Consider the following 23,079-nt stretch of genomic DNA (forward strand, 5'->3'; position numbering starts at 1 on the left):
ACATGACTGCAGCACAAGTCTCTCAGTCTAGTTTGTCTGGGTGTCATCACTTGGTGCTGGCTAAGAGTCTGAGAGAAAGAGGAGAGTGTTCAAGCCTGTGGAGGCCAGGCTTGGAACTGGCAAACCATCCTTTCCACCACATTCGATGACTAATTCAAGTCATAGAGCAGATTCAACGGGTGGGGAAACAGAGTCTATTTCTGGATTGGAAGAATCACAAAATCACATTGCAAAGAGTGTGCATACAAGGAGGAATGGGAAATCAGGACTATTTTTTTTTCTGTAATTAATCTACTACCTGTGGCAGGGGTGCCAAAACAATGGTGTTGAGAATCAGGTCTTCTGTCCTCCACAACCTGTCTATATAGAAAGCAGCATTTATCCAGGCTTCCTAGGCTGCAGCCCCTGATACTGACCCTACAAACCAGTCAAATGTATTCTTTAGCCCACTTCTATGCTTTATTCCTTTGGGGCTCAGCAGGCTGTTTTCATCTTGCCTGGTGAAACAAATGTGTGGCAATGTGGGTGAGCTCATAAGGAACAGTCTGAAATGTGGGTTCTTGTTAAGAGTTATGTAGACAGAGGAAGAAGAAGAGCGGGGTTAGACATAGATGTGGTCTTCCCTGGTGCTCTTCTGGGAAATTTGACTTAAAATACTCCTCCTATGAGCAGAAACATTTAAGATAGGAGACAGCTGTAATGTTTAAATACCCTAGGTGATTTCTTTGTATAAGTAAGGTAGACTACCGTTGTTATAGGGAAGTTCTCAGATTTCAGCTTACGTCAGAATTACCTAGAAGGCTTGATGAAACACAGATTACTGGGATCCACCCCTAAAGTGTCAAATTCAACAGGGCTAGGATGGGCCTGAGATTTTGCATTTCTCACACTTTCCCAGAAGATTATTATGATCCATGTCTAGAGCAATATTTTAAGAACCACTGCTTTAGGCCAATGCTCTTCAAACTAATATGCACAACCACCACTGGAGATCGTTTTAAAATGTGGGTTCAGATTTAGCAGATTTAGGATGACTGGGACTCTGCATGGCCAACAAGGGTCCAGGAAATGCTGATGCTACTGTTGGGAAGACCCTACTCTGAGTAACAAGTTTCTAGATTTTGCTCCCCCCATCATTTTATTTTGCCTGTGTGAATTGGGTGTTTTAACATTCTGCTTGCTAGGTCCTCGGATGGGGGTTGAAGGAGAGGAGCAATAATCCATTAGGATGTTTGACAGGCAGTAGTGAGCATCAGATGGCTTTTTTGGGACTAGAGGCAGAGCTGGGTAGGAGGGTGCCTACTCTAAGTGCAAAAAGGATATTTTCTTGATTAAATGTAAACCTTTGCTGCCAATAAGAAAAACGTAGCTGATGAAAGATGTATATTTCAAAGTAAATAGACTGAAGAGTACTTCTCAGTAATAAAGATATTACTGTTTGGACTTGTTTGCAAAATAAAAATTTCTGGCCAGGAAGTAGCACTAAGATATGAGCAAAATTCCATAATTAAGTGGAATGAAGTCAGTCAAGAAAAGGCAACATGAGCCATCTTACTCAACTGCAGTGGCCCAGCATTACACACTGATATTACAGTTGGTGCTAGCAATTCAACTTCCAAACTTTTATCAAGAGTTAAAATCATCCAGTGATGAAGAAATCATAAAGAAAGGTGGCAAATGTTGCATTTTCAATCTTAAGAAGGATAATTTCCAAAATAAAATCAAGCACACTTTACCAGAATTTGACCTTGGGTTAATATTTTCAAGGCAACCTAGGTATCCCAGCATTGGGTAGGAACAATTAATTATTGAGTCAAATTGCTTCATGAAACCTTATCTTTCCTTGAAGGTACTAGGGTTTTTCTTGGAATCCAGTACACATATGTAGTAAGTTTTAGGCACCTAAATGCCCAGGCAGAAGTTTGCTATAGAGGCAGCACCCTCATGGAGAACCTCTGCTAGGGCAGTACAGAAGGAAAATGTGGGGTCAGAGCCCCCACACAGAGTCCCTATGGGGGCTCTGCCGAGTAGAGTTGTGACTTCCTTTTGCTACCTCTGCCTGCCAGGACAACTCCTCTCCAAAGTTTGTTTGAGGGAACAGTTTTTCTCTTCTCTAATAGCAGTGAGTTTGGAAGAAACTCAAGGTGACATTGTCTTACCCATTCCTCCTTTAAAGGCTCTTTCACATCGTCTACTAATAATTGTTAACTTTTCAAAGGAGCCACGGTAGATTAATATTCTGCAAAAGTGGATTTATAGCCAGCCACCTCTGAGAACATGGCCTGAGTCACTCTCCCTGACTCATGCTCACTCCAGAATATTAATGATAAAAATCTTCTTTCTAAACACAGAAAATTTATGAGCAAACTTCAAGGTCCTCCGTCTAAGTTTAGCAATTAATCTTGAAGCCAGACAGGAAAAGCAAATGAAGGCTATTTGTAGAGCAGCACAAAGGGATGCCCCAAATTTGGGTTTTCAGGCTGTCTACAGGTTGTGACTCCATTGACCCTTTGTCCTTCATGCTTCCTGCATTCTCCCAATTCAGGATAAGGCGGAATCTTCCCCAGTTATAAGGCTTAAGTGGTGTAAAATATAAGCTACTTTTGAGAATTCACAGAACAGAGTGATAAGTATTAAAATAATAATACATTTATTGGGCATATGTCCCTGTTTTAATGACTGAAATTGAATTAAAAAAATTTTTTACATTTTTAATTTTTTAAATTGTATTATGTTTTATTTTAAGTTCCAGGATACATGTGCAGAGCATGCAGGCTTGTTACTGATATGGTTTGGCTCTGTGTCTCAATCCAAATCTCTTCCTGTAGCTCCCATAATTTCCATGTGTTGTGTGAGGGACCCGGTGGGAGATGATCAAACCATGGGGGCAGGTCTTTCTTGTGCTATTCTCGCAATTGGGAATGAGTCTCACAAGATCTGAAGGTTTTAAAAACAGGAATTTCCCTGCACTAGCTCTCCTTTTGCCTGCTGCCATCCATGTAAGATGTAACTTGCTCCTACTTGCCTTCCATCATGATTGCGAGGCCTCCCCAGCATGTGGAAATGTAAGTCCAATAAACTTCTTTCCTTTATAAATTACCCAGTCTCAGGTATATCTTTATCAGCAGCATGAAAATGGACTAATACAATAAATTGGTACCAGGAGTGGGGTGCTACTGAAAAGATACCTGAAAATGTGGAAGCAACTTTGGAACTGGGTAATAGGCAGAGGTTGGAACAGTTTGGAGGGCTCAGAAGAAGATAAGAAAATGTGGGAAAGTTTGGAACTTCCTAGAGACTTGTTGAATGGCTTTGCCCAAAATACTAATAGTGATATGGACAATAAAGTCCAGGCTGAAATGGTCTCAGATGGAAATGAGGAATTTGTTGGAAACTGTAGCAAAGGTGAGTCTGATTATTTTTTAGCAAAGAGACCATTGTTATTTTGCCCCTGCCCTAGAGATTTTTGGAACTTTGAGGTTGAGAGAAATGATTTAGGCTATCTGGCAGAAGAAATTTCTAAGCAGCAAAGCATTCAAAAGGTGACTTGGGTGCTGTTAAAGGAATTCAGTTCTAAAAGGGAAACAGAGTATAAAAGTTTGGAAAGTTTGCAGCCTGACAATGCATTAGAAAAGAAAATCCCATTTTCTGAGAAGAAATTCAAGCCTGCTGCAGAAATTTGCATAAGTAGTGAGGAGCCGAATGTTAATCCCCAAGACAATGGGGAAAATACCTCCAGGGCATGTCAGAGGTCTTCATGGCAGCCCCTTCCATCACAAGCCGAGAGGCCCAGGAGGAAAAAGTGGTTTCGTGGGCCTGACCCAGGGTCCCCATGCTGTGTCCAGCCTAGGGACTTGGTGCCCTGCATTCCAGTTGCTCCAGCCATGGCTGAAAGGAGCCAATGTAGAGCTCAGACTGTGGCTTCAGAGGGTGCAAGCCCCAAGCCTTGGCAGCTTCCATGTGGTGTTAAGCCTGCGAGTACACAGAAGTCAAGAATTGGGGTTTGGGAACCTCTGCCTAGATTTCAGAGGATGTATGGAAATGCCTGGATGCCCAGGCAGAAGTTTGCTATAGGGGCAACACCTTCATGGAGAACCTCTGCTAGGGAAGTGCAGAAGGGAAATGTGGGGTCAGAGACCCCACACAGAGTCCCTACGGGGGCTCTACCTAGTGGAGCTGTAAGAAAAGGGCCACCATCCTCCAGACCCTGGAATGGTAGATCCACTGACAGCTTGCACCATGCACCTAGAAAAGCTGCACACACTCAATGCCAGCGTGCGAAGGCAGCTGGGAGGGAGTCTGTATCCTGCAAAGCTACGGGGTGGAGCTGCCCAAGACCATGGAAGCCCACTTCTTGCATCAGCATGACCTGGATGTGAGACATGGAGTCAAAGGAGATCATTTGGAGCTTTAACATTGACTGTCTTGCTGGATTTTGAACTTGTATGGGGACTGTAGTAACCCCTTTGTTTTGACCAATTTCTTCCACTGGAAACGGCTGTATTTACCCAATGCCTGTACCCCCATTGTATCTAGGAAGTAACTAACTTGCTTTTGATTTTACAGGCTCATAGGCCGAAGAGACTTGCCTTGTCTCAGATGAGACTTTTGACTGTGGACTTTTGAGTTAATGCTGAAATAAGTTAAGACTTTGGGGGACTGTTGGGAAGGCACGATTACTTTTGAAATGTGAGAACAGGAGATTTGGGAGGGGGCAGGGGCAGAATGATAGGGTTTGGCTCTGTGTCCCAACCCAAATCTTATCTGGTAGCACCCATAATTCCCACGTGTTGTGGGAGGGAACCCGTGGGAGATAATTGAATTGTGGAGGTGGGTCTTTCCCATGCTTTTCTCATGATAGTGAATGGGTCTCATGAGATCTGATGGTTTTAAAAACAGGAGTTTCCCTGCACAAGCTCTCTTTTTCCCTGCTGCCATCCATGTAAGGTGTGACTTGCTCCTCCTTGCCTCCCACTATGATTGTGAGGCCTCCCCAGCCATGTGGAACTATAATTCCAATAAACCTCTTTCTTTTATAAATCGCCCCATCTTGGATGTGTCTTTATCATCAGCATGAAAACAGACTAACACAGTTACATATGTAAATGTGTGCCATGGTGGTTTGCTGTGCCTATCAACCCATCACCTCTGCATTAAGCCCTGCATGCATTAGCTATTTATCCTGATACTCTCCCTCCTGCTGGCCCCCTGACAGGCCCCAGTGTGTGTTGTTCCCCTCCCTGTATTCATGTGTTCTGATTGTTCAGTTCCCACTTATAAGTGAGAATATGCGATGTTTGGTTTTCTGTTTCTGTGTTAGTTTGCTGAGGATAATGGCTTCCAGTTGCATCCATGTGCTTGCAAAGGACATGATCTCATTTCTTTTTGTGGCTGCATAGTATTCCATGGTGTATATGTACCACATTTTTTTTATCCTGTCTATCATTGATGGGCATTTAGGTTGATTCCCTATCTTTGCTATTGTGAATGGTGCTGCAATAAACATACATGGGCACATATCTTTATAATAGAATGATTTATATTCCTTTGGATGTATACCCAGTAATGGGATTGGTGGGTCAAATGGTATTTCTGGTACTAGGTCTTTGAGGAATCACCATACTGTCTTCTACAATGGTTGAACTAATTTACATTCCCATATTTTCATATAAACATATGAAAAAATAAATAAATGTCTTCTTCGAAGAAGTGTCTGTTAATGTCCTTTGCCCACTTTTTAATGGAGTCGTTTGTGTTTTTCTTGTAAATTTGTTTGGAGTTCCTTGTGGATTCTGGATATTAGGCCTTTGTCAGGTGGATAGATTGCAAAATTTTTCTCCCATTCTATAGGTTGTCTTGAACGCTGAATTTTTAAGAGGTCATTTAGTCCTTCTACTGACATTTTGTGATAGCCTCAAAAATTTTCCTATTTTATAGTTGGGTAACCGGGGCAAAGAGAGGGACTTAACTTTCCCTATATCATAGCTACTAGTGCTGATGGTCAGTACTAGAAACCCAGCAGAAGCTCTTAACCACATAATGTACAAACCAATCTGATCCCAACCCAAAGAAAACATACAAATAAGAAAACAACTTGACTCAGGGATAAACTAGTCAGAAGGAAGTTTTTGATTGGTATTGTTTTGTTTTAATTCTCAGACATTTAAAGGATGTTATGGCAGCATATATAAGTAAGAAGGAAATTTTGTCAGGTGTCAAACGCATTCAGGGACTCCCAGCTTTAAGCTACAACAGGAGAGATATAGGGCTCATAACAATTATAACATGTCCAATTCTTATAATTTTATACTATATAATAATATATATATATTTATATAATATAATACACAATAATAAATATGTATTATATAGATTATAATGGGTTATATAATATGATATTTAGCATATATTATATAAAGTTTTTGGAACAGCTTTATCAAGATGTACTTCATATGTTATAAAATATATTAAGGTGTATAATTCAATACTGTTTAATATAGTCACAGAGTTGTGCAACCATCACCACTAATTCCAGAACATTTTCATTACCCCCAAAATAAACTCTGTATCCACTAACAGGCGCTTGCTATCTCCTTCCTCTCCCCTCCCATTGCCTGGCAACCACTAATCTACTTGCTGTCTCTATGACGTTGCCTATTCTGGATATTGCACATAAATGGAATCATGGAATCATAAAATATAAGGTCTTTTGTGATGGGCTTCTTTCACTTAGCATAATGTTTTCAAGGTTTATTCATGTTTTAGAATGTATAAGCCAGTACTTCATTACTTTTTATGGCCAAATTATAATCCATTGTATGGAATACACCACATTTTGTGTATCTATAAATCAGTTGATGGACATTGGGGTTGTTTCCACTTTTTGGTGATTATTACCTAGATGTGGAATTGCTGAGTCAAACAGTAATTCTAAGGCTGAGGTGGGAGAATTGCTTGAACCTGGGAGGTGGAGGTTGCAGTGGGCCGAGATTGCACCACTGCACTCCAGACTGGGTAACAGAGTGAGACCGTGTCTCAAGTACACACACACACACACACACACACACAAATAGTAACTGTATTTTTAACTTTTAAAGAACTGCCAGACTGTTACACAGAAATGGCTACACCATTTTACAATACTGTCAATAATATGTGAGGGTTCCAATTCTCTACCCTTGCCAATGTTTGTTACTGTCTTTTATTTTAATCATGCTAAGGGATACAAAGTGATATATCATTGTAATTTTAATTTATAATTATGTAGTGGCTAATGATGTTGAAGATATTTTCATGTGCTTGTTAGCCATCTGAATATCTTCTCTGGAAAAATACCCATTTAGATCCTTTCCTCATTTGTTAATTGAGTTGTTTGTCATTTTGTTGTTGACTGTGAAGAGTTCTTTATATGGCAAATGTTTTATCAGATATATGACTTGCAAGTATTTTCTCCCATTCTGTGGTTTTTATTTTCACTTATTTCCTGATGTTCTCTGACACACAAAAGTTTTTGATTTGTGCTTTTGGTGTCATACATATGTAACTATCACCTAATATAAGATCACGAATGTTTATACCTAGGTTTTCTGTTAAGATTTTTATATTTTAGTTCTTACAATCAGATGTCTCGTACATTTTGAGTTAATTTTTATATATGATATGAGATAGGGTCCAACTTTATTCTTTTGCATAAGGATATCCAGTCACCCCAGGACCATTTGTTGAAAAGACTATTCTTTTCTCACTGAATTGTGTTGACATCTTTGTCCAAAATCAATTGATTATAAATGTAAGGGTTTATTTCTAGACTCTCAATTTTGTTCTATAGATCTATATAACTATCATTACGCCAGTACAAAGTATTCAAGATGATTACTGTAGCTACATAGTAAGTTTTGAAATGAGGAAGTGTAAGTCTTCCAACTTTATTCCTCTTTTTCAGGACTATTTTGGCTATTCTGAGTTTACTACAATTCCATGTGAATTTGAGGATAAGTTTGTCAAATTCTGTAAGCAAGGCAGTTGAGATTTTGATAAGGCTTGAGTTTAATCTGTAAATTAATTTAGGGAGTGTTGCTATCTTTTTTTTTTTTTTTTTTTTTTTTTTTTGAGACGGAGTCTCGCTTTGTCGCCCAGGCTGGAGTACAGTGGCCGGATCTCAGCTCACTGCAAGCTCCGCCTCCCGGGTTTACGCCATTCTCCTGCCTCAGCCTCCCGAGTAGCTGGGACTACAGGCGCCCACCACCTCGCCCGGCTAGTTTTTTGTATTTTTAGTAGAGACGGGGTTTCACCATATTAGCCAGGATGGTCTCGATCTCCTGACCTCGAGTGTTGCTATCTTAACAATATTAAGTCTTCCAATCCATGAACATAAAATATCTTTCAATTCATTTAGGTATTTTTAAAATTCTTTCAATAATGTAGTTTTAAGTAATCTTTCATTAGAGTTCTCTAGAGAAACAGAACTAGTAGTATACATGTGTGTGTGTGTGTGTGTGTGTGTGTGTATATATATGCCCCATATGTACCTGTGAAAGAGAGAGCAATTGATTATAAAGAATTGGCTCATGGAATTACGGAGGTTGAGAAGTTCCAAGATTTTCAGTCAGCAAGCTGGAGAACCCAGGAGAGCTGACATTTCAGTTTGAGTCCAAAAGCCAGAAAAGATGAGCTCAAGCAATCAGGCAGGAGTTTCCTTTTATTCAGCCTTTTTGTTCTGTTGAGGTCTTCAGTTGATGCGTTGAGGTCTTCTGTTGATGCACTGAAGCCAACACACATCAGGGAGAGCAATCTGCTTTACTCTGCCTACTGGTTCAAATGTTGATTTCCTCCAGAGACACTCTCACAAACATGCCTAGACCTGCCTAGAATAATGCTTGGACAAATGTCTGGGTAGCCCAAGGCCTAGCCCAGCGGACATAAAAAATAAATGACCACACACTTCTTTGTTTACATTTTTTCCTGAGTATTTTATTCTTTTTAATGTTATTTTAAATAAAATGTCTTTCTTAATTCCATTTTTGGGTTGTTCTTTGCTAGAGTACAAAGGGAGAATTGATTTTTGAAGTCTGATATTTTATCCTGTAGTCTTGCTGAATTCATTTATTAGTTATAATAGCTTTTTGTGTGTATGCATGGATTTTCTAGGATTTTCTATATACAAGATCATGCCATCTGCAAATAGAGATGATTTTACTTCTTCCTAGCCAATCTGGAGGTCATTTATTTATTTCCTTTTTTTCTTACTTCTTTTTGCTTAATTACCCCAGCTAGAAGCTCCAGTATAATGTTTATTAGAAACGGTAAGAGTGGCCCTCCTTGTCTTATTCCTGGTTTAGTAGGGAATCTTTTCAATTTTATGTAGTATGATGTTAGCTGTGAATTTTGTGTATTGACCTTTATTAGCTAAGAAAATTTCCTTCTTTACTATTTGTTATCATGAAAAGGTACTGAATTTTGCCAAATGTTTATTCTGTGTTTATGGGAATGATCATGTTTGTGGAGTAATTTTTGAAATGGGAAATAAATGAAATGGACTGATAGAAAAGGGTGTTCTCCACTCAAATGCCCATCAATCAACGAGTGGTTAAAAAACTGGTATAGTTTGGGCACTATGGTTCATGCCTGCAATCCCAGCACTTTGGGAGGCCAAGGCGGGTGGATCACCTGAAGGTCAGGAGTTCAAGATCAGCCTGGCCAACATGGTGAAACCCCATCTCTACTTAAAATATAAAAAAATTAGCTAGGCTTGGTGGCAGGCGCCTGTAATCCCAGCTACTTGAGAGACTGAGACAGCAGAATCACTTGAATCCAGGAGGCAGAGGTTGCAGTGAGCTGAGATCTCACCATTGCACTCCATCCTGGGCAGCAAGAGTGAAATTTCATCTCAAAAAAACAAAAAACAAACAAACAAACAAAACCAAAAAAACCAAGCCAGGCATGGTGGTTCACGCCTGTAATCTCAGCACTTTGGGAGGCCGGGGCAGGCAGATCACCTGAGGTCAGGAGTTCGAGACTAACCTGGCCAATATGGTGAAACCTCGTCTCTACTAAAAATACAAAAATTAGCCGGGAATGGTGGCAGGCACCTGTAATCCCAGCTACTCAGGAGGCTGAGGCAGGAGAATTGTTTGAACCCAGGGGGTGGAGATTGCAGTGAGCCAAGATCACACCATTGCACTCCAGCCTGGGGGACAAGAGCGAAACTTTGTCTCAAAAGACAAAACGAAACAAAGCAAAAAAACCCATATATATATATAAATACTACTTAGCTATAAAAAGGAATGAATTAATGACATTTGCAGCAACCTGGATGAGATTGGAGACTATTATTCTAAGTGAAGTACCTCAGGAATAGAAAACCAAACATCCGCTATGTTCTCACTGAGACGTGGGAGCTAAACTATGAGGACCCAAAGGCCTAAGAATGAGACAATGGGCCTGGCACAGTAACTCATGTCTGTAATCCAAGCATTTTGGGAGGCTGAGGTAGGTGGATCACCTGAGGTCAGGAGTTCAAGACCAGCCTGGCCAACATGGCAAAACCCTGTCTCTACTGAAAATACAAAAATTAGCCTGGTGTGGTGGCACATGCCTGTAATCCAAGCTACTCAGGAGGCTGAGGTAGGAGAATCATTTGAACCTGGGAGGCAGAGGTTGCAGTGAGCTGAGACTGCACCACCACACTCCAGTGTGGGTGACAGAGCGAGACTCTGTCTCAAAAACAAACAAACATACAAAAAACAAAATAAAGAATGACACAATGGACTTTGGAGACTTCAGCAGAAGGGTGGGAGGGGGATGAGGGATAAAAGGTTATAAATACAGTGTATACAGCTCAGGTGATGGGTGCACCAGGATCTCACAAATAACCACTAAAGAACTTACTCATGTAACCAAATACCACCTGTACCCCAATAACTTATGGAAAAAAATAATAAAATAAAGAAAAGAAAAGGGTGTTCTTAGGGAGCTCATCTGATCAAGAATTTGTCTGAGGCCAGAAGCAGTGGCTCATGCCTGTAATCCCAGCACTTTGGGAGGCCAAGGTGGGCGGGTCACGAGATCAGGAGATCGAGACCATCTTGGCCAACATGGTGAAACTCCATTTCTACTAAAATACTAAAATTCAAAAATTAGCTAGGCGTGGTAGTGCGTGCCTGTAATCCCAGCTATTTGGGAGTCTGAGGCAGGGGAATCGCTTGAACACGGGAGGCGGAGCTTGCAGTGAGCTGAGATCTTACTACTGTACTCCAGCCTGGCGACAGAGCGAGACTCCATCTCAAAAAAAAAAAAAAAAAGAATTTGTCTGATTATGTGATTTGATCAAAAATATGTTAATAGATGACAGGATATTAAAATGTCTTTCTTCCAAGCCTCAAGTCCATAGGCTAGGTGAGAACTAACTATTTTATTTTATTTTTGTAATAAAATTTTGGTTAACCAATGTTTCTCAATGCCAAACAAAAGGAACTGCACTAAACTGTTTATTAAATACCTTCAAAATTTTGGATAACATCTCACTCCGATTTATAGTTTTCAAGTTTTTCTTAAAAGCAAAATAAGGCAGGCTTGATAAATTCCTGGGCTGTTTTCTTTGACCACATCAGAGTCTGGTTTCTAAGTTCCTAATGGTTTCAATCAAGATCTCATTCTCTTTAAATTGTCGTTTCTCTGTTAAGAGGGCTATAATTTCCTCCACATTTATTTGAAATTGAATGGTCAATTAAAATACACACTAACCCTTAAATTGATTGGACTTCTAAGAGATTTTTCAAAAGGTATTTAGGGGGATATTAAAATAAATGATGCTTGAATGTTTAAAAGCCCCACAATTCTATTAAGGCCCACTCTAATTTAGGCAAAACCCATGCAATATGCAAAACGCTATAAAGAATGGAGCAGAGCAGTGAGGGGATCTGTGTTCTTCACTGAAAGGAAGGGATGGGCGAAAATAGCAAAGGCAGAGAGGTGGAGATTCATGGAGACAAAGAGAGGGATGGGGGTTTCCAATCTCACACCTTAGCATCTCCTTGGAATAGGATATATATAAGACCCATGAAGAGAAGCTTGACACCAGGCCCTGCGGAAACAGCCATATGACAAGGTGCCCTGTACCCAAAAATGACAGAGAACTGTCAGAGCCACCTTCTTTCCAGGGACTACACAAATCTGAACAATGATCATACAAGTTGACCAAATAATAGTGACATCACCCCCCTCAAATTCTATGCTGCGTACAACTTCCTGGGCCATTTTGGGAGCTGGGGTTGGGCAGGAACAAATCATACTCACTGAGATTGAATCTTCCTCCACCTAAGTAAAACAAGGAGTTGGAGTCAGCTACGATTTGACATTTTTCTTTTGAAGAATAAAGCATGGTGCCATACTTTTAAGCATGAAACTTTTTTGGAAGAAGAAGCAAGCTGACAACTTAAGTTAAAAATCTTCCTTCCCTTTGATCTCTGCGTTCCCTTACTCTTAGTAAAGAGTCAAAACCAAGCAGACATGAGTAAGTCATATACTTTGTGGTGAGAATAAAAACAGAAGATGGAGGCAGGTCCACAGTGATAGAAATTCTCTCACTTACATTGAATAGGAACCTTCTGGGTTGCATGCTTTAAAAATAGAGGCATCATGGAAAGACAGAGCCCAGAACCCAGGGGCCGATGAGAAGGCGTTCTACCTTGTCAGAGGGGTGTAGGGTATGGCTAAGAGAACAGCTGTGTTCAATCCTAACATCACAACTTACTAGTTGTGTGATCTTAGGTTGCTATTTACCCTCTTTGTACTTTAATTCCATCATTTGTAGATGGTGATAGTAATAGAATACCTCATAATGTTTTGGAGATGATTAAATGAGCTAATATATTCATAGCACTTAGAACAGTGTCTTGCCCAGGATTAGCACTTGGTGAACATTGATATCATTATCATCATCATCATCATCATCATCATCACTTGTGTCTATGTCAGGTAACAATGATTCTCATTCTGATTTTAGCATTTCCTTTTGCACAACAAAAAGGACTAGATCACTAGGACAAAGATCAGCTCTTTCCAAACATGTTTTTAACAGCAGAAATCGTTTTCTTCTACTGCTAAAACACAAACTCTTAGAGAAGCTAAGCATATATGTACTCATTGATTTTTAAAATTCTAGTTGCTTAAATCAACCAAAAAAATAAATTTGGGAGCTCACATAACAAAATAGTCCAGGGGAGATCAGCTTCAAGAACAACTGAATACCAGGTTCAAAGCTGTTAGGATCAATTTTTTTTGTCTGTCTCTTCTCAGATCTACTTCCTCTCTTTCCACTTCATTCCTAGGATTCTTTGCCACTTTCCCTATTTATCACAAGATGGCTGCTAGCAGCTCTCGAAGTACTATACTTCTAAATTCCAATCTAGTGAAAAAGGGTGAACATTGTTTTCCCAGAACTCCCTGGGAATGTCCTGATACTCACTTTGATCGACCTGATGTGGACTACATGCCCAGCCCTACACCAATCACAAAGGCAAGAAGAATGTGTTGCACTGATGGGCTCCTTGGGTCAGTACCACCCCTGAGGCTGGGAAGAATTCCTGCCTCTGAGGCCCGAGAGAGAGAATACTGTCTCTCTAGAAGGCTTGCTTTCACCCTACCTCCTTGGAAGTCCCTTCTCAAAACCTGAGTGTTGCTAGTTCGAAACCCACTGAACAAGGGGATCACTAACATTTAGCAAGTTTCCAAGATTGCAAATCCTATCAAGGCCATTACTGTGGAAGAGGTCAGGGACCTGAGCAGCCTCCTGAAGGAGGTTACTTTGAGTCATTCTCAAATCATAGCATGCAGATATCCACCCACTCTACTGTTTTGTGAGGCATGGCCTTGGCTCTGTGCACCCACAGCAGTGCCAACTATCAAAGACCTGTATCCAATGGTGGATAGGAGAGTCCTTTGGGTTGAATTGTACATTATATTATGTGTAATGCACCTCCTGTTCTCATTATGTATTGCAGTGGAACTAACATCTTCAAAACACAGTGGCTTAAATCAGTAACAATTTATTAGTATCTCTCTCAGTTCTGGGGTCCACTAGGCTCCTCTGGGCATTTCTGGCTTTGGGCTCTCTGTGATTACAGTTGAGCAGTAGCTAGGGCTAGTGCCATCTTGAAGGTTTTGTCACTCCCATGTAGGATGCCTGAATAGCTAGGGCTTGTTGGTCATCTCTCTCTCTTAGTGGCCCCTCCAGTTAGTATGTCCAGCAGGGCAGCCTCGGGACAGTAAAATTTCTTACATGGAGGCTGAAGATACAAAGAGTACGTGTTCCAGGAGAACAAGGAAGAACCTACATGACTTTTTTTCAGACCCAGCCTTGGAAATTACAGTGTCACTTCTGCTGCACTTTGTTATTGATCAAGGTAATAACAAAGCCCACCCAGGTTCAAGGGGTGGGAACATAGACCCTACTCTCAGGGGGAGAAGTATCAAAGAATGTGCAGTGCTCTTAAAACCATCCTACTTCTAGGCCGTGTGCAATGGCTCACACCTGTAATCCCAGCACTTTGGGAGGCCATGGTGGGCGGATCATGAGGTCAAGAGATCAAGACTATCCTGGCCAAGATGGTGAAACCCCATCTCTACTAAAAATACAAAAATTAGCTGGGTGTGGTGGCATGAGCCTGTAGTCCCAGCTACTCAGGAGGCTAACGCAGGAGAATCGCTTGAACCCAGGAGGCGGAGGTTGCAGTGAACTGAGATTGCGCCACTGCACTCCAGCCTGGCGACAGAGTGAGACTCTGTCATGAAAAAGAAAACAAAACAAACAAACCAAAAATAAAACACACCAAAAAACCCATTCTACTTCTTGAGGATGGCTTTGGGTCAACCTACTAAACAATGTGCACCTTCCAGGCCTCTGACAAACCATGTCACACTTTTCCATTTGAAATCACATTTTAGAGATTATCTTTGTTCATGCTGTTCTGGTTCTGTCCTGCTCTTGATGGAAATGAGTTATTCAAGAGGCGAGATTATCAAGGCATAGCAAGAAAAGTGGTTTCTTAAACGATTTTGTGCTGGAAAAGAAGCTTAGACATTATGTGAAAAAGCAATAGTCTCCATCTGGGCACATCAACCTATTAGGAACAGCAGTAATCCTTTTTAACACGTGTGAAAATATTACAACACGTCACCCTGGTGCAGCTTAGGCTTTTGCTAGGAAATACTACTAGAATCGAGAAAGACATTATCTTTGTCATGTGCTTATTAAAAGTAGTGAGGCACCCTGAAGGAGCTGTGATACAACCTGAGGTTACTACCTGGAGTTTGAGCAACTTCAGAAGAAAGATGGTGCTATTTTCAAGGTGAGCTCCAGTACTAACTGCAAACCTTAGCGTCGCTTTATATACAAGGTGAAGGGGGAAATACGCAAACATCTGACTGCACTAAAGCTCCATGCTCTGCTGTTTATGGCTACCCCATCCTTATGGTGATTACTAAGCTCGTGAGTAAAATCAGAAGGCAGGGAGAAAGCAAAATGAGAATGTTTCTTCATGGCGTTCCAGAAGAAGTGGATTATGAAATCTTGATTCTCACATATTTTCAAGAGTGTTTAAGAAAGCATGGCATGGGTATAAGTGTGAAGGTATTGTCAAAACATGCAAATTATGCCTTCATTTTAATTTCTGGCACCAATTCCAGGCCTAATCCCTTTCATTAGATCTTAAATGCCTTCAAAGTAGTGGAAGGATGAAATTCAGCATTTTGGAATTGGCTCGGGACTAGGAGCTAAGTTTTGCTGAACAAAGAACACGCTGACTATAAAGTCAGTGAAGATGGCCTTCAGCCTTCTATTCCTTAGTGTGCTAACATTTGTGTCCTAGTGACTGGCAGATGTCTAGATGGGCTGGACAGTTTTCTTCAGGGCTACATTAAAGTGTTATTTTCATACACTAGGAAGCATATAGACTTCGGCATGAGAAGATGTGAGCTTTAGAATAAGGAAACAATGGTACATAATGGCAGAGATTTTGCCAAGAGGTTGCTGGAGGTAGCATCAAGCAATTGGATCAAACGACTGGCCCGTGGGCTGTCACAGGCAGTAGAACAGCTTCAAAGTTCATTACTGCCTCAGCTTCCTGAGGCTCACATGGTGCAAAGGAACTGAACGTGTGGAGGAGCGCATATAAACAGACCAGCTTGGAAAGGGGGGATTCAAACTTGCAACTTCAGATGGGCCTTTGGCACCAGCAATGTACTGACGTTTGTGGGCATATACCCAGCTGTTTCCTTTGTGGTGAGTTTATCCCCAACAAATACACCAGCTGGTGGAGTTTTATTTCCTTGTTGACTTTTTGCTGCTATCTAGAGAGTCCTGGTAACTGTAAACAAAGATTTAGAACACTAATAAAGTGTCAGGCGCCAATGCAGTGGACTCTGAGCAGGTACTAAAATCCAGGAGCCTGTGGATAGGCACATGGCATGGCAGGGTGGGGGGCGCCCGGCCACACAGGATGGTGGGGAGTATGAGGAGGCCAGGAGCAGGAAGGTGGGATGAGAAAAGGAATCTGATTGCTGAAGTCACGCTTTCATTGTCCAAGGCCCAGGCACTTGTAGTAGATGCTGGTGGATGAGCAGGGTCTCCAGCCTCCAGCTGCTGTATTGACTGCTAAAAACTCACAGAGGTCCTCTTCTCCAAGGATCACCCTCAGTTAATGCCCAGAAAGTTATACTCCCTAAACGGTTTCATCAGCAGAAGTCTACGGCAATGACTGACTGATACAGGAGTACAAAAGGCAAACCGCCTTGTCTTAATGATGAGGACCATCATGCAGTGTGGTAATTTATGCTCCAGATCCTCTCTCAGATCAGGCCAGGTTTAGATTTTTCCTGAGCATGCATCTTTGCTTGGCTTCTTACCCCAGCCGTCCTGTCTGCTTTTCTTCTTTAGATGCTTCTTTTGAGAGCCCTTCCTCAAGAGGACTGAAGCCATGTGTGCCTGATTTTTCCTGTCTTGCGTTCTGCTTCTGGGGAACCCAACCTAAGACAGCATTAAGAGTTTTAGGCCCCATTGCCATGGTTCAGTCTGGCAGCAGGAGGACAGGGCATTGAAACAGAAAGTCCCTAGAGATGTGTATTTAGGGCAAATTCTCCATGTGTCTCTGTGAAAAATGGCAGGTAGAAGTTGGAGACGTACTTTGAGGAGCAGTGTCAGCTCCTAGGGAAAATGATTTGACAGAGGATGGGTGTCAGGGGCTCAACTAGGAAAGTACAACTAGAACACTCAGTAAGAAAACCAAGGATAAATCCAGTGCTAGAGCCTGGGATCAGCAAAGCCAGAGTAGGGAATACTATGACTTGGAGGATACATGGAGAGTCAGGCTCATGTCTGACTCACTAAATCCTTGGTTGGTTTGTGGCAAGGGTTGGCCACTTTTTAGCCATGTAAACCTGGGCAAGTTAATCTTCAAATCGAAATTCCCATTTCTTCATCTGTAAAGTGGCATATAGCGTGCATTCCATACACAGTAAATATTTTATTATATAAATATTATTCTAAGCCACAGTGGTTAATGAAACTTTTTGCCTGATGAAAGGTAGACATGGCTTTCTAGACAAGGCCCACCTATAAATCCAGACTTGGAAAGCAAAGAAATGTGAAGCTATAGGATACAAAGTAGAGACGGAAATAATGACTCAACCAACTGGAAAGCCCATGATGTTGCTTATATGGTTATCCATGGTCTTGCATCTTAAAGGCCAGAATCCCAGCGTTGCCTTCTTGTATATTCAGTCTTAAGGAAAGTAAACAACTGCACTGAGAGAGAGAGAGAGAGAGAGAGAGAGAGAGAGAGAGACCAGGAATCCTCCAGATTTGGAATTGGGCCATTATTAATCTGGAATTGCACCCAAGAGGGTATGCTTGGGACAGAAAGTTGGCCAGTCAATAGTAATTAACCTGAAGTCTGAAGTTGCAGCAGTGTTTTTCTAGCTTGGCAGACACTACATTCACCATGCCAGGTTCCTAGTGCCCAAATCAAACTGGAATTTCCCAGAGATAAAAGCAGCAGGAATCCTTAACCTCTCAAATATGCTTTCCCTAGAACTACTTTTTTTTTTTTTGGCATTATCACACTTTTACTTGTAATGTATATATACTTAGATAAATGACCAAAATAGCCTCACAAATAGTGGGATTATGGGTGATTTTCATTTACTTCAATTTTTTTTTAATAGAGAACATACTTTTATGGAATAATCCTGTTTGTTTGTTTGTTTTTAAGTTCAGGGGTACATGTATAGGTTTATTATGTAGGTAAACTTGTGTCACAAAGGTTTGTTGTATAGATTACTTCATCACCCATTTATTAAACGTAGTACCCATGAGTTATTTTGCCTGATCCTCTCCCTCCTCCCACCCTCCACCTTCCAATAGGCCCCAGTGTCTGTTGTTTCCCTCTTTGTGTCCATGTGTTCTCATCATTTAGCTCCCACTTATAAGAACATGCTGTATTTGGTTTTCTGTAGAACCACTTTCTACACTCTCTTTACTCCTAGTACAGAGTTGTATGGTCCTCATTTTAGGAAAGGGTTCCCAGAAGCAGACCTTGAGGTGAGAAATCACATGCAACTCAATTTATTGAGGAAGTTTTTCAAGGTAGAACTGGGTGTAAAAAGCAGGAAAGAGAAGGGAAGAAGCCAAGCCGAGATTCAGCCTCAGCCTGATCCCACGGGGGAACTTCGGAGTGAAAATTATACCTTAGATTTGTCTGAACTCCAAGGCAAAGGAGCTGGGCTTCCATTTTCCCACACCAGTCAGTCATTGAATAAGGGCCATGACTGAGGGTGTAAAATCCCAGGAACTTCTGTTTCACAGTAGCCACCCCAGTGGCCTAAGGGTGGTTCTCCATAGAGAATCACAGAGATGGATAATTAGAAACATAACATGTAAGAGGTAAGAAAAGGCACCCTGAAAAACTAAAAGAAATTCAAGGTAACCTGAGTGGAACACTGACAGATATGCTACCACACTAAGGATTCTCTTAAGGACATAGAAAAGGCTAATCATTTCTGCAGATATGCAGTTTATTCTACGTGTGCTAATGTTATAAAATGGGGAAGGCATAGGATTAGTATTTAGAAGGCATAGTATTAGTATTTAGCATTTAGAAAGTGTGAGTTTTAGTCCTGGCTTGAATTCATACAAACTTTGTGATCTTGCATGAATCACTCAAACTGCCTGGGCCCCAGTTTCTACATCTATAAAGTGGGTTTATTATTTTTCAGCTTTTTAATACAAATTGATATTTTCTGCTGGCTCCACTGGCTTTTGATATGTTTTAAAATCTCAGACAGAATAGTAGATTTTTCAATTTTGTCTTGTAATTTTGTCTTCATTTTTCTTTTATATTTTAAGCCATAATCTTGGCCATTCAAATACAGGACTGTTCTTTTTTTTTTTTTTTTGAGATGGAGTCTCACTCTGTCACTCAGGCTGGAGTGCAGTGGCACAATCTCAGCTCACTGCAAGCTCCGCCTCCCAGGTTCCCGCCGTTCTTTTGCCTCAGCCTCCCGAGTAGCTGGGACTACAGGCGCCTGCCACCATGCCTGGCTAATTTTTTGTATTTTTAGTCGAGACAGGGTTTATCACTACATAATGTCTCTTTTTATGCTTTTTGGCCTGGATCCAATGTCATCTGACATTCATATTGCCATATCAGCTTTCTTTTGGTTAGTGATTGCATTACTTGTTTTTTCCCATTTCTTTATTTTCAACCTTTCTGGACCATTATGTTTTAAGTGTGTTTATTATAAATCACATATGGTTGGATTTTTATATACCTGGCCTGATAATCTTGCTCTTATAAGTAAGTTGATTCCTTTATATTTATTTTGATTACTGCTCTATTTGGACTTAGTTATTATATATTTTATGTTTACCATGCTCTTTTTTTGCTTATTTTACCTCTTTTCTTTCTTCCTGTTTGATTGATAGTTTTAACATTTTAACATTTTTAAGTAAAAAAAAAATCTGAACAGAATTTAAATGATTTAATATCTCTGCTCTTCTCCCAAATAACCCAAGAACTAAGTATACTTTTAGTACATACATAATATCTTTCACATCTATGTCTTTCTTGGTGTTATTTGAATTTTATCTCATAATGTGAAAAATACCATTCTTTTAAAAAGTCAATAGTTAATTAAATTGATCATAATATTTTATGAAATTCTGTACTGTTGTTTCTGCACTCCACTCCATTCTTCTATGTCTCTTAGGGTGTTTTCTTCTGTCTGAAATACATTCTTCAGCAGTTATTTTAGTGAAGGCTAGTGGGTAATAGTCTCTTTTATTATTTCCATTTCATCTAGAGTGAACGCAGTCCTGTTAGTTTATTTCGTTGTTGTCTTTCCTAGCATTACTTCCTTATGTGTTTTGGAATTTTATTATTGAATGGAGGTCTCTCTCTCTCTCTCTCTCTGTCTCTTTCTCTCTCCCCCATTTTATGTCTCATAGTCTTGCAGATTTATATTAATCTCTTCTTCCACTATTTCTCAATAACATTTAGTCAAAAACCAGGTCTTATATTGGTAGCTCAAGGCTCCCAAACTGCATTGAAATTGAGGTTTTTGCACATTCAGCTACCAAGTCAGCAGTTAAGCCTAAGTTCAGGATAAAAGACTTTATTTTCTATGGCTTCCCTACTGTCCAGTTTTATAGTTCAGACAGTGGTTTTAAGAGTTTATTTCAGCCCCCTTTAATGCATGAGAGAACCTCAAACTTGTTACTAGTTCCAAGCAATGAATGTGAAGAGTGAATCTCTTACTTCCCATGGGATGCTTTTTAGCTTTGCTACCCCACAGGGCCCCAGATGTCTCCATTTGCTTCTGGATGTGGAGTCTATTGAATCTACAAATTCAATCCCAGTCTGAGTTCAATTTCATTTCTGGGTCTCAGAAATATTGATCTCTGTTTCAAGTTGGTTATGTTGTATTAAATTCTTTGCAGGTGTCATATTTTGTATCAGTCAGATACTGCTGAATTAAAAACTTCTAAAATAGAGTAGTTTAGTATAGCAGTTGTTAATTCTCACTAATTTTTCTGGGGTTTGGCTAATGTGGGCTGGGCTCAGCTGGGCAACTGTGCTTTATTCTGCAGGAAGTGAATTGGGGGAATAGAAACCGTGGCTTCTTTATCTCCATGCTATCGGTCTTCTGTTGGTATCCTTGATAGCTCAGCCTGATTATAGCCAAAGGACTAGGGTGACATTGATGCATACATAAGTGCCAGTCTCCTGGGCACAGAGTTGAGTAGAGAAGGTGACAGAAGGCAACGGAGAATATCCAGTGCATGACCCAAGGGGAGTCATGGGCAGTTGGAAAATCACTGGGAGACACAGGTCACGTGCAAACATGAAATGAAGAGGACTCACAAGTTTAAAAAGGATATGATCACCCAAGACATATTTTGGACACTTACTTTCTTGGGCTTTTGGACATTGGCAACTCTTGGCTCAGATGGAGGATACTGAGGCAGAGGGGACCACATTTCTCCAAGTGGGAAAATCCTGTCACCTTTGGAAGCTTGTCTTGCACTCAAAGAAATATAGCACCCCATGGACTTTTATGACTTAGGTCTCATTAATCTGGGGTTTTATACTAAAACTAATATAAAAAAAGGAACAAATTTTTCCATTCAGTGGATACTGCAGTGACAGAAAAGCTATTGAGTTCCAGCTCTGCTGCTGTCAAGCTCTGTGACCTTGAACAATTCACACGGCTTCCTTAGCCTCCAGTTTCCTGTTGCAGAAAGTGAGAAGGTTGAATCAAATGCCTTCACATCTCTAAAAACTCAGATAGCTACAGCTTATAGGTGGGATAAATGGCTTGCATTTAAACATTTTTATTCAAAAACCTTCAACAGTTTAACTGTCCATGTTCTGGTTTCCTTGCTGAATCCCTTGAGCCAAGGGGAATCTTAAAAAATAACTTTGTGTTTTCCATCTTCTCTACTGTAATTCTTAAGTCCATTATTTTCTTCTACACCCCCAAGCAAAGAAAAGCCATCTCTGACAGCTGCTCAAGGCAAACCATGGTTCGATAATGGCAAAAGGAGAAGCTAGCAGCCTACAAATTTAGATTTCCAGCATGTGTACTGATTTCCTGGCCTCATAGACATCTCAGTAATTATTTAGAATTATGCATAATTTACCTACTTTCATTTTCTAAGAAATTGTCAGTTTTAAGGTCAGAGTTTGACAGTTTATTGGTTTGTCCTGTAGAAATAAACTGGGGGCATTTGGAGCTAGAGTCTTTAATGTGTGCAGTTGGGGCCATAGATGTGAAGCTGCCTCCTATTTATAGCTGGGTAAGCTTAATCGTTGCTTTTCAATCTAAATAGAAAGGCTCTGTTTACTGCTGCTTTTAATTGTAGCAAGCTGGTGAAAAGGCATGCAGGGCCTCTTCAGTAAAGGCAACTCAATGAAAGCATTTTGTCAATAAATTATTACTGCCATCATGAAAACCATGCACAGCATTCAAATATAAAGCAAGAAACAGCTCAGATTCTCTCTTCAGTGGGAGAATCTTTGATGAACCCAGTGCATAGCTTTTAAATGTTCTTAATTCATTTTTTTCTCATTTTCTTAGAATATTAGAGCTGATAAGGGCATGTGGTTCTCCTTATTCTTCAGTTTTAATTTTAAGGATGAAAATCTGAGTTCCTTGTGCAGGTCTGAGACATGTTTATGTCCAAAATCATAAAAAGGAAAGATTATCTGGGAAATCAGAATGTCAACCCCCTTTCTGTATGTTCCTGTTTGAAAGAGAACTATGAGGCACATTGAACCTTTATTTAGAGAGTTCCCTCTTTGATAAAGATCTTCTCAAAAGTTTTCTGCCAAATGTGCCATTTTATCATCAAATCTCTGGAATTTGGGTAGCATAAGGATCCAATTCTGATCTGGAACAAAATCACAAACCCAAGTTTTTGAAAGAAAGCTCCAGAAGGAGAAGCTTCGTGTGGGAAGGTAGGTATGAATGGAGGATTATACTCTCCAAACATGACCACTGCAGTAAATGTAGTCACACATGCTC

The 23,079-nt window shown here is 40.4% G+C and overlaps 1 long non-coding RNA gene across 2 annotated transcripts in view; it reads left to right on the forward strand.

Annotated features, from left to right (window-relative positions):
- The window catches only part of LOC135965602 (uncharacterized), a 189,776-nt gene that overhangs the window by 84,876 nt on the left and 81,821 nt on the right, over nucleotides 1-23,079 (forward strand). The window lies entirely within an intron of this gene.

The sequence above is a fragment of the Macaca fascicularis genome, chromosome 10 (genome assembly GCF_037993035.2).
Source record: "Macaca fascicularis isolate 582-1 chromosome 10, T2T-MFA8v1.1".
Lineage (NCBI taxonomy): Eukaryota > Metazoa > Chordata > Mammalia > Primates > Cercopithecidae > Macaca > Macaca fascicularis.